The sequence below is a fragment of the Hypanus sabinus genome, unplaced genomic scaffold (genome assembly GCF_030144855.1).
Source record: "Hypanus sabinus isolate sHypSab1 unplaced genomic scaffold, sHypSab1.hap1 scaffold_349, whole genome shotgun sequence".
NCBI lineage: Eukaryota > Metazoa > Chordata > Chondrichthyes > Myliobatiformes > Dasyatidae > Hypanus > Hypanus sabinus.
Genome location: NW_026781251.1, coordinates 133,027 through 149,264, shown reverse-complemented (window position 1 = coordinate 149,264; position 16,238 = coordinate 133,027). Strand labels below are relative to the sequence as shown.

The window sequence follows — 16,238 nt, the reverse complement described above, 5'->3', positions numbered from 1 at the left end:
CCGGGATCATTCCCTACTCACCCCTGCTCGAATCGGAGAACCGCCAACAACAGCGGCAGTTGGCACCGCGCATGCGTTTAGCAGGCGTTTCTCCGCAGCGCCACGGGTGGCCGGAGGTCTGCACATCGTCGCCGAAGGCCGGAGATCGGCACAGCGCAACCAGCGGCTGGAGATCCCTACAGCGCCACCAGTGGCCGGAGGACGGACGGACAACGGAGAGGTAAATCACAAACGCGACAAAGTCTGCAGATCCTGGAAATCCAAAGCAACACAAACAAAATGCTGGCCGAACACAGCAGGCCGGGTAGCACCGGGAATGGAAATCGGAATGAAAATGTTTGGACACCGAAAAGTCCCGCTCGGAGCGGATAGTTCAAAGCTTAATTTATTATCAGAGCAGGCGTCCATAAACAACTCTTGAATTTTTTTCTTCTCCAGAGAACCACGAAACAAAAAAGAGCAAGAAAGTCGTTCACAGAGAAAAATCAAACTTCCACCCCATCCCCCCCCCCCCGATCAAGAAGAGCGGGATCCCAATAATCAAACCCCAAAACCCAACCCTCCGCACAAAAGTGAACAATAATATCGACCCCCGATAAAAAAAAACACTCGTACCCCGCACAACTGCGGAGGAGCCGGTGTCACCAGTGTCGAGGCGGCCGCATCGGGAGCAGCGGACACAACAGGGGATCCCGGAAGATTCACAGGTGAAGTGTCGCCTCACCTGGAAGGATGTTTGTACAACGGAGAGAGTTCGGCCGTCCGGCCCTTTCACTGTGACACCCCGAACTCCACATCAAATCCGTCCAAACGAATCTGGGCGAACTTTAACGACCAATAAATATAATTCCTCTCAGCGATCAGCTGTCTGAATGATCCCCTGACTCTGAGAGGAAGGGGTATCTATGGTCCACACTGTCAGTGTGTTGAGTTTACCAGGAGACAAAGACTGCAGGGACGAGAGGTTTTCTGTTGACTAATATACTGTGTGTGGACCCCACTGGCAATTCTGGTGTTGTGACCCGAATCGAGACAAACACCACGCTGCCCACTCCACCAACAACACGGCACAGCCGGACACATAACGGGGGACTTTACATCCCACAACCCTGGATTCAGTGATGAAACCCGTGATTAATGTTGTTGTCCCACCGAAATAATAAGAAACACCCATTTTGGTGCGTTTAAATACGAGCGCTCCCCTACAGGTGACGTCACACAGCTCCCCCCCCACTCGTCTGACGTCACACATGGACTCCCCACACCGGGATTTGCCCTCACGTGCGCGGTGTCTTACGTCACCCACGCGCTGCTGTGCTCGAGCTTTATCGGTTTAACGGCTGGGCTAATAATCACGTGACCAGCCACTCCCCCACCGCTGTCAACAGGGGATTCAGGCGCTGCGCTATTCCCATTGGTGCGAAGCGATGTCAATCACTGTTTACAACCAGTCGCGAAGGCGGACGCCGAGTGGGCGTTACCCCGCCGAGTTCGTCTCCCGCTCGAGCGCCGACCGCCTCCTCAGAGCGGAGAAAACCTCAAAGTAAATGTCCACTTTCTGATTTATTTCCATTTCCCTCCGAAGGAAGTTGGGGCGTTTGTGAAGCGTCTCCTGCGGCCGGAGTCTTATATGTCGCTGAGAGGTAGGAGGAGACCGCTCAGATGTGTGGAGACCGAAGGGATCGAGGAAATGAGGATCGGGCAGAAACATGTGGCTGAGATGGGACAGCAGCCGCCATCTTGCTGATGGTTAGAGGGGCTGAATGGCCTCCTGCTGTTTCTCACTTGATGTTTCAGTGTTCCTGTTCAGCAAGGCTCCGGAGGAATGTGAATAAAAATTAGTGTTTATAAACACAGATCTGATTTAAATGAAACGTGAACATTTCCTGTTTGGGTCTGAATTATGTTTTGGACCTGGATGGGAATTGAGCCGGTGACTCTGTGAACTGGAGGTGGAGGAAAAGAGATCGGGGAAGATATGGTGTGGAAAAATAATCATGTATCTGGGGTAAATATGAAATAATGTGGGGAATGCGGTGGATGGGTTTGGCAGCGTGTGAGGGGAGAGGAGCATAGTCACTGGTTCAGGAGGGAGTCCCTCCATCCGTCACCTGATCCTGTTTCCTGTTCATGTTTTTCTGCAGATCTGCAGCATCTGCGGGTCACTGCTCTACGTGTACGTGTAGCTTCATCTTACACCCGTTCAGACAAGGCAGTGAGATCCGGATCTGTCACGTCCTCTCGTTGTTTGTGGACAATGTTTTTTTTCTCTGCAATATTTTCTGTTGTTTCATTCCACTGTTTTGAGGTGCTGAAGGGCTGCTGATCTTTCTGGGTGTCTGACCCGTTTATGTGAAAATTTGGCCATTTGTATTTATCTGAGCTTCTCACAAATGTGTAAAGTTTAGTTCAGCTTCATTTCAGAATTTCTAAAGCAACACCCAGTCAGTCAAATTGCTCCACACAATTAAGATAGCTTATTACATTTTTTTTCTATTTTTGTACTATATATATGTATATTCTTATTTTAAATCACAATTGTTAAAAACTATTGTTATGAATTAGTTTCTACTACTACCACAGCGACAACAAATTTCATGTCATATGCCGGTGCTATTAAACCTGATTCTGATATTGATATGGGAGACCCACCACCGGTCACCTGTTCCCAGTTACTGCAGATCGTAATGTGAGATTGAAGCATTTTCCATATATTTGCTTTCCACAGAAATGACAACAGTTCAGTTTCCTTCTGAGGTTCTAGAGCAGAAGCTCAGTCTGTCTAATATTTCCACCCAATTAAAATGGGAAATTTGTTTATTATCATCATGTACTGAGCTACAGTGAAAATCTTGCCTGATGTACCATCCACACAGATGGATACATTCCAACAGTACATTGAGCTGACATACAACAAAATAATCACTGCAGCAAAGCATTGTGGCTGCAGAGAAAATGCAGTGCAGATAGACATATGGTGCAGGGTCACGTCGAGTTACATTTTGAGGTTGAGTCCATTTTATCATTCATTTGACTTATAGCTGCAGACGGGAAGCGGTCCTTCAGCCTGGTGTTACGCACTTTAAGGCTTTTGTATCTCTCCCCCGATGGGAGAGCGGGTTTTGCAGCAAGAATGTCCAGGTTGTGAGGATCTTTGAGTAAATGGCCTGCTTTTCCGAGGGAGGGGAAGTGTAGGAAGAGTCCATGGAGTGACGGCTTGTTTCTCTGATGTTCTCTGCAGTTCCTTGCAGTCAAGGGCAGAGCAGTAGCCATACAAAGGCGTGAAGTATCGACAAGGAGCTCAGAGACCTCGGCCTTCACCATGCCTTGTGTCGCTGGATCCTGGACTTCCTGTCAGGTCACCGGCAGGTAGTAAGAGTGGGCTCCATCTCCTCTGTCTCTCTGACCCTCAGCACACATACCCCACAGGGTTGTCTCTTTGGCCCTCTCCATTACTCTCTGTGCACCCATGACTTGTGTTGCCACCCACAGCTCCAATCTGCTATTTAAATTTGCTGACAGCACTACATTGATTGGCCTAATCTCAAATACTGATAACAATCAATCAAATGTCTTCTGACAAGGCTCGGTCCAAACAAACTTTTCACCCTTCTTCAGGAGATTGGTCAGAGGACATGCGATAGCAGCAAAGTTCTTAGAGAACTTGCGATAATATTCATCCAATCCCAGAAACCTTCTAAGAGCCTTCTTAGCAGTCAGAATAGGAACTTGAGAAATTGTCTGGACTTTTGCCAGAACAGGAGCCAACTTGCTTTGACGTACAACATAGCCAAGACAGGTCACACTGGCATGGCCAAATTCACTCTTAGCCAAGTTAACTGTAAGGTTGTCCTAGGAAAGCCTGTCAAATAGCTTTTCTACTGCAGAGATATGCTCTTCCCAAGTCCCTGTAACTAAGTCATCAATATAGGTATCTGTATGTTCTAACCCTCGAATTACAAAATCCATCATTCTCTGGGATGTTCCTGGAGCATTTTTCCTTCCAAAAGGCAAAACATTGTACTCATACAACCTAGATGGTGTCACAAACACAGAAATGTCTCTACCTCTGTCCATCAATGGAACACACCAATACCCTTTCAACAGATCAATTTTTGTAAGAAATTAGCTTTTCCAACCTTATCGATGCAATCATCCACTCTAGCGACAGGATAGACATCAGTTTTTGTTACTGCATTTACCTTTCTACAATCAGTGCAAAATCTAACACTACCATTATGTTTGGGCACAAAAATGCAGGGTGACGCCAATCTCATTTTGAAGGCCTAATAATACCATTCTCCAGCATATACTCAATTCCCTGGTCAGCCAATTTACACTTTTCTACGTTCATGCGAAGTGGGTGTTGTTTAATCAGATTGGCTTGACCAACATCCACATCATGTACTGCGACCGTGGTTTGCTTGGGAACATAGGGAAATAAGTCTTTAAACTTCAGAATTAATTCCTTCAGCTGTTGTTGTTGCTTTGGCTGCAGATGAGACAACTTGTTATCAATGTTTTCTGGAACAACCGAGTTCATTAGCCTAACTGGGACCATGTTTGGCTCGTGAAAGGTCTCAGATGAGTCAATTGTTTCATTCTCAGGGTTGCCAGTTTCATTTGTTTTGACAATGACACACACAGATGGTACCTGCTTGTCAAAAGAGGCTTTATCATATTTATGTGTACCACCTGTGTTAGTTGGGTGTTTTAATAACATAATTCACATTATTAATTTGAGAGACTATTTCATACGGTCTATTGAATTTCACCTGAAGTGGAATCGTCAAGATAAGGCAAGCACCTTACCTCCCACCTGGTATTTTCTTTCGCGAGCCCTGTTATCAAGCCAACACTTCATTTTGTTTTGAGAAATCTTTATTTTTCATCTCGCTAGACTACAGGCTTGGTGTAGTTTATTTTTGAACTTCAAAACATAGTCTAACGAGTTAACATGTACATCCCAGCAATCCACGGTTCCTTTTAACAAGGTCAAAGGTCACTCTGCGACCAAATACAAGTTCAAATGGAGTAAAGCCCAGTGATTCCTGTACTGACTCTCTTTCTGTGGACAAAATCAAATGTATTCCTTCATCTGGACAAAAGCAAAAGTATTCCTTCATCCCAGTCTATTCCATTTTCAACACAATATGTCTTAATCATTGTTTTGAGGGTAGAATGAAATCTATCTAAAGCCCCTTGTATGGTACGCAGATGATGCAATTAGTTTTGCTCCCAGTTCAGAAACTACCTGCTGGAATAGTCCAGATGTAAAATTACATCCTTGATCAGACTGGATTTCTTTAGGCAAATCGAATAAACTGAAAATCTTGGTAAGAGCCTTCGCCACAGTTTTAGCTTTAATATTTCTGAGAGGCATTGCCTCTGGGAATCTGGATGCAGTACACATAATAGTTAGCAGATACTGATGGCCAGCTTTAGTCTTTGGCAATGGGCCAACACAATCCACTACAACTTTGGAAAAGGGTTCACTGAATGCAGGTACAGGCCACTGGGGCGAGCTCATTAGGTTTACCCACAACTTGACAAGTGCCTTTTGGAAACTCTTATTCAGTGTAAACATAACTTTATGAGTTAAAGCAAACCGGTCTGCTAATCCAGCAGATTCCTGCATAGTGGCAGCATCATTTCCATCTAAATACGTCTTTATGTCATCAGGGACACACCTTCTGAATTCTTCAATTAAAACCAACTCTTTCAAGCTGTTAAAATCATCATTTACATGTTCAGATGTGCACCAGCGGTCAATGCACACAAATTTCTCATAAGCAAATTCCACATGTCTGGTTCACAGATTTCCTCAAATTTCTAAACTTTTGCCTGTCTGCTTCTGGGACTAACTCGTAAGCTTTGAGCACAGCCTGTTTCACTGGGTCATAATGTGTGGTGCGTGACCATGTGGTTAAGGTGGTGAACTAGCGATCTGAAGGTCATGAGTTTGAGCCTCAGCTGAGGCAGCGTGAGTGTCCTTGAGCAAAGCACTGAACCACACACTGCTCCTGCACATTTATAGCCCAGTGGCGATGATTGGGTCAGCATAAATAAGTAAATAATAAGCTGCTTCAGCAACTGTCAAAGCAGAATAGGCTTGCTAAGCCTTTCCCTTAATTAGACTTTGTAAGAGAATCTTCTTTCTGCTTTTCTGCCTCTCCAGCCTGAAATTGCCTCTGCCTTTCCGGAGCCTCCATCTTCAATTTTTCTAACTTGTACTGGAGCTCAAGCTCACAAGGTTTACTTTCAGGAAACTCCTCCACTTTAAACACACCCTCAGATACATAATGTTCAGCTATTATCCTCTGCATCTGCGCCCTCCTGATTGTCAATTTCACCTTAGCAAGTATTAACATTCTAGCAATACTCAATAACTCAATCCTTCTGGTGTCCTCTAATGCTTGAGAGGTTCACACTTCCAGATATTTATCAACATCCATTGCTGCTGATTTTCCACACAGAAATAAATCAAAAGGGATTTATCCAATGAAATCGATATTAAATCAATCCTTAAATTTGTTCATATCCCAGACGCAGGCCCCATTTTGTTATAAACCATAACACTTTAGAAACGAACCAGAGGCAACAGACTACTCCCAGTGGCCACACATTTTAATTCCACGTCCCATTCCCATTCTGATATGTCTATCCATGGCCTCCTCTACTGTCAAAATTAATCCAAACTCAGGTTGGAGGAACAACACCTTATATACCGGCTGGGTAGCCTCCAACCTGATGGGATGAACATTGACTTCTCTAACTTCCGTTAATGCCCCTCTTCCACTTCTTACCCCATCACTGACATATTTCATTGTTTGCATGTTTTCCATGTCTCTCTGGTGCTTCCCCCGCACCTTTCTTTCTCCTGAGGCCTCCTGTCCAATGATCCTTTCCCATCTCCAGCTCTGTATCACTTTCGCCAATCACCTTTCCAGCTCTTAGCTTCATCCCATCACCTCCAGTCTTCTCCTATCATTTTGCATTTCACCCTCCCCCCACTACTTTCAAATCTCTTAGTATCTTTCCTTTCAGTTAGTCCTGACGAAGGGTCTCAGCCTGCAACGTCAACATTTCTTCTCCTTATAGATGCTGCCTGGCCTGCTGGGTTCCACCAGCATTTTGTGTGTGTTGTTTGAATTTCCAGCATCTGCAGATTTCCTCATGAGTATTATGTGTATAAATCTGTAGAAATAAACTCCCAAACTATTGAGCTCGGGGGATCAAGGCTTGGAGTCTTGAGATGGTAAAGTATGAAAGTTCAGTTCAACTACAGAATAGGTGATGAGAGAGAGATATTTGTAATCCAGGATAAATGTTGAGAGAAGGCGATTATGTCATATTCCACAGGTTTCATGGTGGTAAAACGAGACCAACAGTCTCTGTAGATTTTATGTCATCCTTCCAAATCCACATACTAATTATCACCCGATGTGACTTGTCATAAGGGGTATCATCTTCAAGTGAACTACCACACCACAGCCAGGCAAGAGTTGTGGTCTCCACAGGATATCCCAAATCAGATCCACTCCTATGGATCAAATGAGTTGACAACCACACATTCGATCTACGGTGAATCGATAATTTGTCCACCCTTGTGGGCAAAGTAAAGTTACAAACAGTGACCCTTGACTACTAGTTCCCTGGTTTCGATGCTTCCATTTTTCCTCCTTTGTCTCTGTCTGTCTCTGTGTGTTTGTGTCCTCGGTTAAAACTAAACAAGCTGCACACAATGTAAACAAGCTGCAAATCAGACTGATTTGTCTTTTTAATCTCTCCCTCTCTCTCTCTTAAAATGAAAGTCCACAGCAAACAAAACCTAGGGATTCATAACAATGGCCACTCCTCATTGTGAGCTGACAGGTGTGCCAGTAGGTGGGATGACTGTGTGAATCCTTTCCCACATTCTCAGCAGGTGAACGGCCTCTCTCTGGTGTGAACTCGCTGATGTCTCTGTAAGGTGAATGACTGAGTGAATCCCTTCCCAGATGAGCAGATGAACGGCTTCTCCCCAGTGTGAACTCGCTGATGTCTCTGCAGGGTGAATGACTGAGTGAATCATTTCCCACATTCTCAGCAGGTGAACGGCCTCTCCCCAGTGTGAACTCGCTGATGTCTCTGTCGGCTGGATAAATTAGTGAATCTCTTCCCACAGACTGAGCAGGAGAACGGCCTCTCCCCAGTGTGAACTCGCTGATGGACCAGTAGGGTAGATGACCGAGTGAAACCTTTCCCACATTCTGAGCAGGTGAATGGCTTCTCCCCAGTGTGAACTCGCTGATGTCTCTGTAGGTTGGATAAATGAGTGAATTCCTTCCCACAGTCTGAGCAGGTGAACGGCTTCTCCCCAGTGTGAACTCGCAGGTGATTCTGTAGGTTAGCTAACCGAGTGAATCCCTTCCCACAGACTGAGCAGGTGAACGGCCTCTCCCCAGTGTGAACTCGCTGATGTCTCTGTAGGTTGGATAAATGAGTGAATTCCTTCCCACAGACTGAGCAAGTGAATGGCCTCTCCCCAGTGTGAACTCGCAGGTGATTCTGTAGGTTAGCTAACCGAGTGAATCCCTTCCCACAGACTGAGCAGGTGAACGGCTTCTCCCCAGTGTGAATTCGCAGGTGATTCTGCAGGTTAGCTAACTGGTTGAATCCCTTCTCACAGACTGAGCAGGTGAAAGGCTTCTCCCCAGTGTGAACTCGCTGGTGACTCCGTAGGTGGGATGACCGAGTGAATCCCTTCCCACAGACTGAGCAGGTGAACGGCTTCACCCCAGTGTGAACTCGGTGATGACTCTGTAGGGTGGATGACTGAGTGAATCCCTTCCCACATTCTGAGCAGGTGAATGGCCTCTCTCCACTGTGAACTCGCTGATGTCTCTGTAGGCTGGTTAAATTAGTGAATCTCTTCCCACAGACTGAGCAGGTGAATGGCCTCTCTCCACTGTGAACTCGCTGATGTCTCTGTAGGCTGGATAAATGAGTGAATCTCTTCCTACAGACTGAGCAGGTGAACGGCCTCTCCCCAGTGTGAACTTGCTGATGTCTCTGTAGGCTGGATAAATGAGTGAATCTCTTCCCACAGACTGAGCAGGTGAACGGCCTCTCTCCACTGTGAACTCGCTGATGACTCTGTAGGTGGGATAACTGATTGAATCTCTTCCCACATTCTGAGCAGTTGAACGGCTTCTCCCCAGTGTGAACTCGCTGGTGTCTCTGCAGGATGGATAAATTAGTGAATCTCTTCCCACATTCTGAGCAAGTGAATGGCCTCTCTCCACTGTGAACTCGCTGATGACTCTGTAGGGTGGAAGAGTCAGCGTATCTCTTCCCACATTCTGAGCAGGTGAACGGCCTCTCCCCAGTGTGAACTTGCTGATGTCTCTGTAGGTTGGATAAATTAGTGAATCTCTTCCCACAGTCTGAGCAGGTGAATGGCTTCTCCCCAGTGTGAACTCGCTGGTGTACCAGTAGGGTAGATGACTGTGTAAATCCTTTCCCACAGTCTGAGCAGGTGAACGGCTTCTCCCCAGTGTGAACTCGCTGGTGAGCCATTGGGTCAGATGACTGAGTGAATCCTTTCCCAGAAATTCAGCAGATGTCCAGCCTCTGCCCAGTGTGAACTGACTAGTGTGCCACAGGTGGGATGACCGACTGAACCCCTTCTCACACACAGAACAGGTGAATGGCCTTGCCCAGTGTGAACTTGCTGATGTACCTTCAATTGTGATAACCGAGTGAATCCATTCCCACTGTCTGTGCAGGTGAAAGGCCTTTCTCCTGTGTAAAGTGACGGGCTTGTGAGTTGGTCAGATGACCAAGTGAATCCCTCCCCACAGTGTGAGTCGGAAGGATGGTCGATTGAATACCTTGCTCCACTTATTAAATATCTAGACAGAGACAACAAAACTGTTGTGCCGTGTTTGAGCTTACTGGAGACGAATTCCTTCTCATTTTTAACCTGTAAAAAGATTTACAAACTCCATCAATGGGTGTAGGACAACATTTCAGATGACATTACTTGAGTTGCCAAAGTTTGATCTGGTATCACACTGTTACAGTGAGGTTCTACCCAAGTTGGACAGAGAAATCATCTCCTGACTGGGCAGAGAGCTGGTATCTGGAATGACCATCAATTCCCTGATGCTCTTCCGGTCTGTATAAGAATGGGGCATTTCTGCCGTCTCCAATCTGTGCCTTGGCTCAGTTTGACTCACTCCATTGGTATTATTCCCTGTTCCCACTGAGCTGCATTGGTTCCTGGCCCCACAGTAACTGAAACACTCTCACACAAATAGTTTTTCTTGACGTGCAGCTGGGATCTTCTTTTATGTATTATTAACTTAAAGTGCCAAAGTTTTAACGCCATATAAAAAATTCCTGCTGAAATGACTGGTTGGTTCACACAGCTGTCAAAAGGGGTTAGAGTGAATTTTTGTATTATTTCAAGTTCTTGTCACAATCATGAAAAATTTCAACACAGAAACAGGCCCTTTGGGCCATCTGGTCTGTGCTGAACTATTTAAACAGCCCACTCCCACACCTCTACCATCCAGGTACCAACACAAACCTCTTAAATGTTGAAATCGAGCTCGCATGCACCACTTGTGCTGGCTGCTCATTCCACAGCCGGATGACCATCTGTGTGAAGAAGTTTCCCCTCATGTTCCCCTTAACATTTCACCTTTCACCCTTAACCCATTGCCTCTGGTTGTTGTCCCACCCAATCTTCGTGGAAAAAGCTAGCTTGCATTATCACTATCTGTGCCCCTCTATCACAATCAATTCTCCCCTCAATCTTCTGCATTCCAAAGAATGAAGTACTGATTTGTTCAATCTTTCCTTATAACCCAAGTCCTCCAGACATGGCAACATCCTTGTGAAATTTCTCTGAAATCTCTGAACTTCTTTTACATCTTTCCTGTAGGTAGGTGACCAAAACTGCACACAATACTTCAAATTAGGCCTCACCAATGTCTTCTAGAAGTCAACATAACATCCATCTATTGTTATCAGTACTTCGGTTCATGAAGGGCAATGGGCTGAAATCATTCTTTCCATCCCTATCTACCTGTGATACCACTTTCAGTGAATTAAGGACTTGTATTCCCAGGTCCCTTTCTTCTACAATACTCTTCCGTGCCCGACCAGTCACTGTGAAAGACCTCCCTTGGTAGGTCAGACCAAAGTGTAACAACTCACACTGGTCTGCATTAAATTCCATTTTCCTTTTCTCAAACCATTTTCCCACCTGGTCCAGATGACACTGCAATCCATGATAGTCTTCTCGCAGTCCGCTAAACCCCCAGTCTTGTTGTCATCCACAAATTTGCTGATCCAGTTAACCACACTATCATCCAGATTACTGATATAGATGACAAACAACAACAGATCCAGCACTGATCCCTGTGGCAACCACTAGTCACAGGCCTCCAGTCAGAAAGGCAACCATCTGCTACCACTCTCTGGCTTCTCCCAAAGACAGTGTCTCATCCAATTTACTGTGTAATCTTGAATGCTGAGTGACTGAACCTTCTTGACCAACCTCCCATATGAGACTTTGTCAAGTGCCTTGCTAACGTCCATGCAGACAACATCCACTGCCTTGCCTTCATCCACTTCCCTGATAACTTCCTCGAGAGACTCTATAAGACTGGTTAGATATGACCTACCATGCACAAAGCCATGCTGTCTCTCCTTAATCAGTCCACACCTATCCAGATACTTACAGTATATACTTGGTTCCTGCACACACATTCCAATAACTTTCCCAGTTCTGATGTCAAGCTCACCAACGTATTATTTCCTAGTTTATTTTTACAGCCTTTCTTGAACATCAGAACAACATTGTCTGTCCTCCAATCCTCCAGTACCTCACCTGTCACTAAGGATGATTTAAATATCTGTGCTAAGGCCCTGATAATTTCTGCACTTGTCTTCCGCAGGGTCCTAGTGAACAACTTGTCAGGCCCTGGGGATTGATCCACACTAAATTGCCTCAAACCCCTCCACCTCTGTAATCTGTACAGGGTCCATGAAGTTGATGCGGCTTTGCCTCACTTCTATAGACTCTGTGTTCATCTCTTGAGTAAATACGGAAATACGGAAAAAAAATCTCCCCAAGTCTATGTTATCCCTTCATATGGATTACCATTCTGATCTTCCAGAGAATTAATTTTTTCCCTTGCAATATTTTTGCTCTTAACATATCTGCAGAATCCCTGAGGATTCTCCTTCACCTTGTCTGCTGGGGCAACCTCATGCCTTCTTTTATTTCTTTCATAAGTGTTCACTTGAATTTCCTGTATTTCATAAGTACCCCATTTGTTCCTAACTGCCTGTACCTGGTACGCACCTCCTTTTTATTGATCTGGGAGAGGAAAGCCAAAGGGGTGATAGATCTGCATGGTTGGAGGTGGGGGTAAGGAGGGTTAAACTAAAGTTGCAGGGGGAATGGGAGCCTGAATAACAGAACGGGTATTGGAGAGGTTGTGGAGACAGATGTTGTTCAGGCCTCAGACAAAGTCAGGAATGAAAAAGTTGAGCATGGTGCAGTGAATATGCTGAGCCCTGTATATTTCAATACAAGGAGCAGCGTAGGAAAGGTGGATGAGTTCAGGGCATGGATCAACACCTGGAATCAACACTAGGATCTGGCAACTGTGGATTGGGACAGGCTGCTTTATGGCAAAGATGTGCTTGGTAAATGGGAGTCCTTCAAAGCAAAATTTTGAAAGTAGTAAGAGGGTATGTCAGAATAAAAGGTAAAGATAGAAACTGTAGGGAAACTTGGATTGCAAGAGATATTGAGACCCTGGTAAAGCACAAAATGGAATTGCATAACAGGGATAGGCAGTCAGTTTCTTATGGAGTATAAGAAATGCAAGAGAACACATAAGAAATCAATCAGGATGGCTAAAAGATGGCATGAGGTTGCTGTCACAGAAAAGGTGAAGGATAATCCTCAGGGATTCTAGAGATAGATTAAGAGTAAAAGGATTTCAAGACACAAAGTTGGTCCTCTGGAAGACCGGAATGGCAATCCACATGTGGAACCAAAGCAGATGGGGGAAGACCTTAAATATTTTTCAAACTCTATTTACTCAGGAGATGGACAAAGGGTCTATGGGAGTGTGGAGAAGCGGCATTATCCATTTCAACCCTGGGGGAAAAAATACTTCTCTGGCCAGTCACACGCTCAATACCCCTCATCATTTTATACACCAAAAAATGTCTCTAAATATAAACAAGGAAATTATACATTGCACAATCTACTTTCCACGATTCAGTACATTTACACAGACAGGTGTGTAAAAAGGTCCCAACGAATATCAGCGACAAAAAGGCCCAATTCACCACAACCACAAACTGTTCCTGCTGCTACCATCCAGGAAACGGTACCACAGCAAAAGGACCAACAGGCTCCGGGACATCATCTTCCACCAGGCCATCAGACTGATTAATTCATGCTGATACAATTGCATTTCGATGTTATATTGACTGTCCTATGTACAAACTATCTATTATAAATTACTATAAATTAAACATTGCCCATTTAGATGATGTAAGGTAAATATTACTATTCCTCATGTTTATGAAGTATGTATTTAATAAAGTCAATTCAATTCACCCTCTCCACTATCTGTTCTGTCATTCTTCAACTTATTTTAACCACATCACCCCCTCCCCTGCTCACTATCACTAGCAAGTCTTACCACTAGGATATTTGTCCCCTCTTGTTCTGTTCCTCTAACTAACGAATCCCCTGTCAGTCTTTTGACTTTCCTCTGCCAGGTAATTACCCCCACAGCTTCTGAAGTGGTCCACCTGTTGTTGTGTGAAATGGCCACAAGAGTACTCTGCGAGGCCTATTTAACCTCATTCCCCTTCCTGACTCTCACCCAGTTTCCTGTGTCCTGCACCTTGGGAGTAACTCACCTCTCTTCATGTCATATCTATCACCCCCTCCAACTGCTGGATGATATGGAATTCACCCATTTCAAGCAGCTCATTGAAGTGCAGGGTTACAAGTTGCAGCTGGATGCACATCTTGTAGGTGAGGGCATCAGGGACACTACAGGTCTCCCCTCCTTCCCTCGAATACCCCTCTAATTTGTAATAACCAGTGTGCAGATAAATCTTGGGACTGTGTATTTTTTACCCAGTGACAGCTAGCAAATCACTGTCAATAGGAACTTTGATCTCCTCTGGGTTTGATCGAGTTCATTTGCACTCTCACACAACCTATGTAGCAGGCCTGTAACAGGAAATGCAGGAGTTTGTCACCAAAGCTTTTGCACATTGTCCATATGTGGTTTGCTTGCTAAATTACGCTTTAAGAAGTCAGATTTCCAAATATCACTCCACTTCCTCCCACTTGCAAATTCTCCAGCAACTTTTGCATCACCAAAATGCAAACAGGCATCACTAGTTTCTGTGTTCTACATATATATTCCCCCTGAACCCGTCCCCAATGACTGACGGTGGTGAACTCAGTGATGGCAATGCCAATGAATATGAAGGGAAGGGCAGTAGTCTGTCTCCCTGGAGTCTGGCACATTTCTGATGTGAAAGCTACTTGTTGCCCAGGGCAAAGGTGCTTGATATCATTGCGAACCCAGAGAGAATGGGACAAAACATGTTCTCACCGGTAGAAAAGTCCAGAGCAAGAGGAGGTAAAGGAAGCAACACACACAAAATACTGGAGGAGCTCAGCAGGCCAGGCAGCATCTATGGAAAAGAGTACGAATGGTGAGTTCCACCGGCATTTTGTGTGTATTGTTTGGATTTCCAGCATCTGCAGATTTTCTCTTGTTAGTAATTGGAGGTAGAACAAAGGCGATTTTCTCAACTTGTGATGTAAAAGATTTTGTTCCCTTTCTCCGAGTTCCTAATCCTTGCATTTAGATAGCTGGAGCTCAGCTGTCTGTGAGATCCATCGGTTCCCATTCCCTCATCAGCCGGAAGCTCCCCGGGGCCCGTGTACGGGTCGTGGGGCTGAGAGAGAGGGAAGAGGGCAGGACTGTCTCGGGATTGCTGCCCACGGTGTCCGAAATTCAGAGGAATTATCCCGAAATCGGTATTTAAGATAAAAACGCGGTTAATCGCTCTTACCTGCAACCGACATTTTCAAATCCTTCTGTGCACTGCGCGCATGCGTGAAACTCAGGGACGGCCTCAGCCTGACGCCTGCGCATTTCATCGGCGCTTCAGCGCCGGCGAAATTCTGAACGCATGGCCCTATGGGTAATCACGGTGCCATTAAACATTTCTGCAAGCACCGGTTCAATGTCCATACCTCATTTTTTTTTTATCTTGGGTATAGAAAAAATCTGCAGCTGTTTTAACGCAGAAAGCGGCTCCCATAAGCGATATACTCAATATCAACGTGTATCTAATGCCAAAGTAAAATGCAGATATAAAACATAGGAGATTCTGCAGTTGCTGGAAATACTGAGAAAACATTTTCTATGTATTCCTCTCCAAAATTTCTGCCTTATCTGTTGATTTCCACCTGTGTTTTGCAGAAATTAACCACCTTTTTTTCGATCAACCAGTTTCCAAATGCTTCTAATCTTTCACTTTTAACCACACCGTGCTCGTCTTATTCGTCCTCCTCCTCTGGACCCCATCTCTCTCTGGAGCCCCTGACTCAGGCTGGCAAATCTTCGGTTTCTGACTCTGCACCATCGAAGATTCACTCGTTAGTCTGCTGTCAGACTTTAGAGGTGCATTGTGTTACGAGACCGCAGGTTCGCTTACTGTGAGTGTCGCTTTAAGTGGCTGAGTGAGGCGGGGCTGTGACGTCAGACACAAGCTGCGGCAGCCTGAGGGAGCGGGAGCGGGAGAGGGAGAGGGAGAGGGAGCGGGAGAGGGAGACCGTGTTACGAGATTGTGTTACGAGACCGCAGGTTCGTTTACTGAGTGTCGCTTTAAGTGCCTGAGTGAGGCGGGGCTGTGACGTCAGACACAAGCTGCGGCAGCCTGAGGGAGCGGGAGCGGGAGAGGGAGACAAGCTGTTGGAACTTCAGCGTGTGACTGCTATAGGCTACAACTCTTCCATGCCCAAAAGGTTGGGTTGATCTGATCATCGGCACGTAGTGCACAACGGATGTGTGACTGTCACTTCGTATCATCCATATGTGTGGATTTGCTGGAGTACCCGTGGTATCACTTTTGTTGGCCCTTATCTGGAATCGGGGTGTTCTGTGGTAACCACTTGAAGACGATAT

At 45.4% G+C, this 16,238-nt stretch overlaps 1 pseudogene; it reads right to left on the bottom strand.

The window, feature by feature from the left end:
- Nucleotides 1-7,920: 7,920 nt before the first annotated feature.
- LOC132388555 (gastrula zinc finger protein XlCGF26.1-like) lies at nucleotides 7,921-15,186 on the bottom strand (annotated as a pseudogene).
- Nucleotides 15,187-16,238: the final 1,052 nt, after the last annotated feature.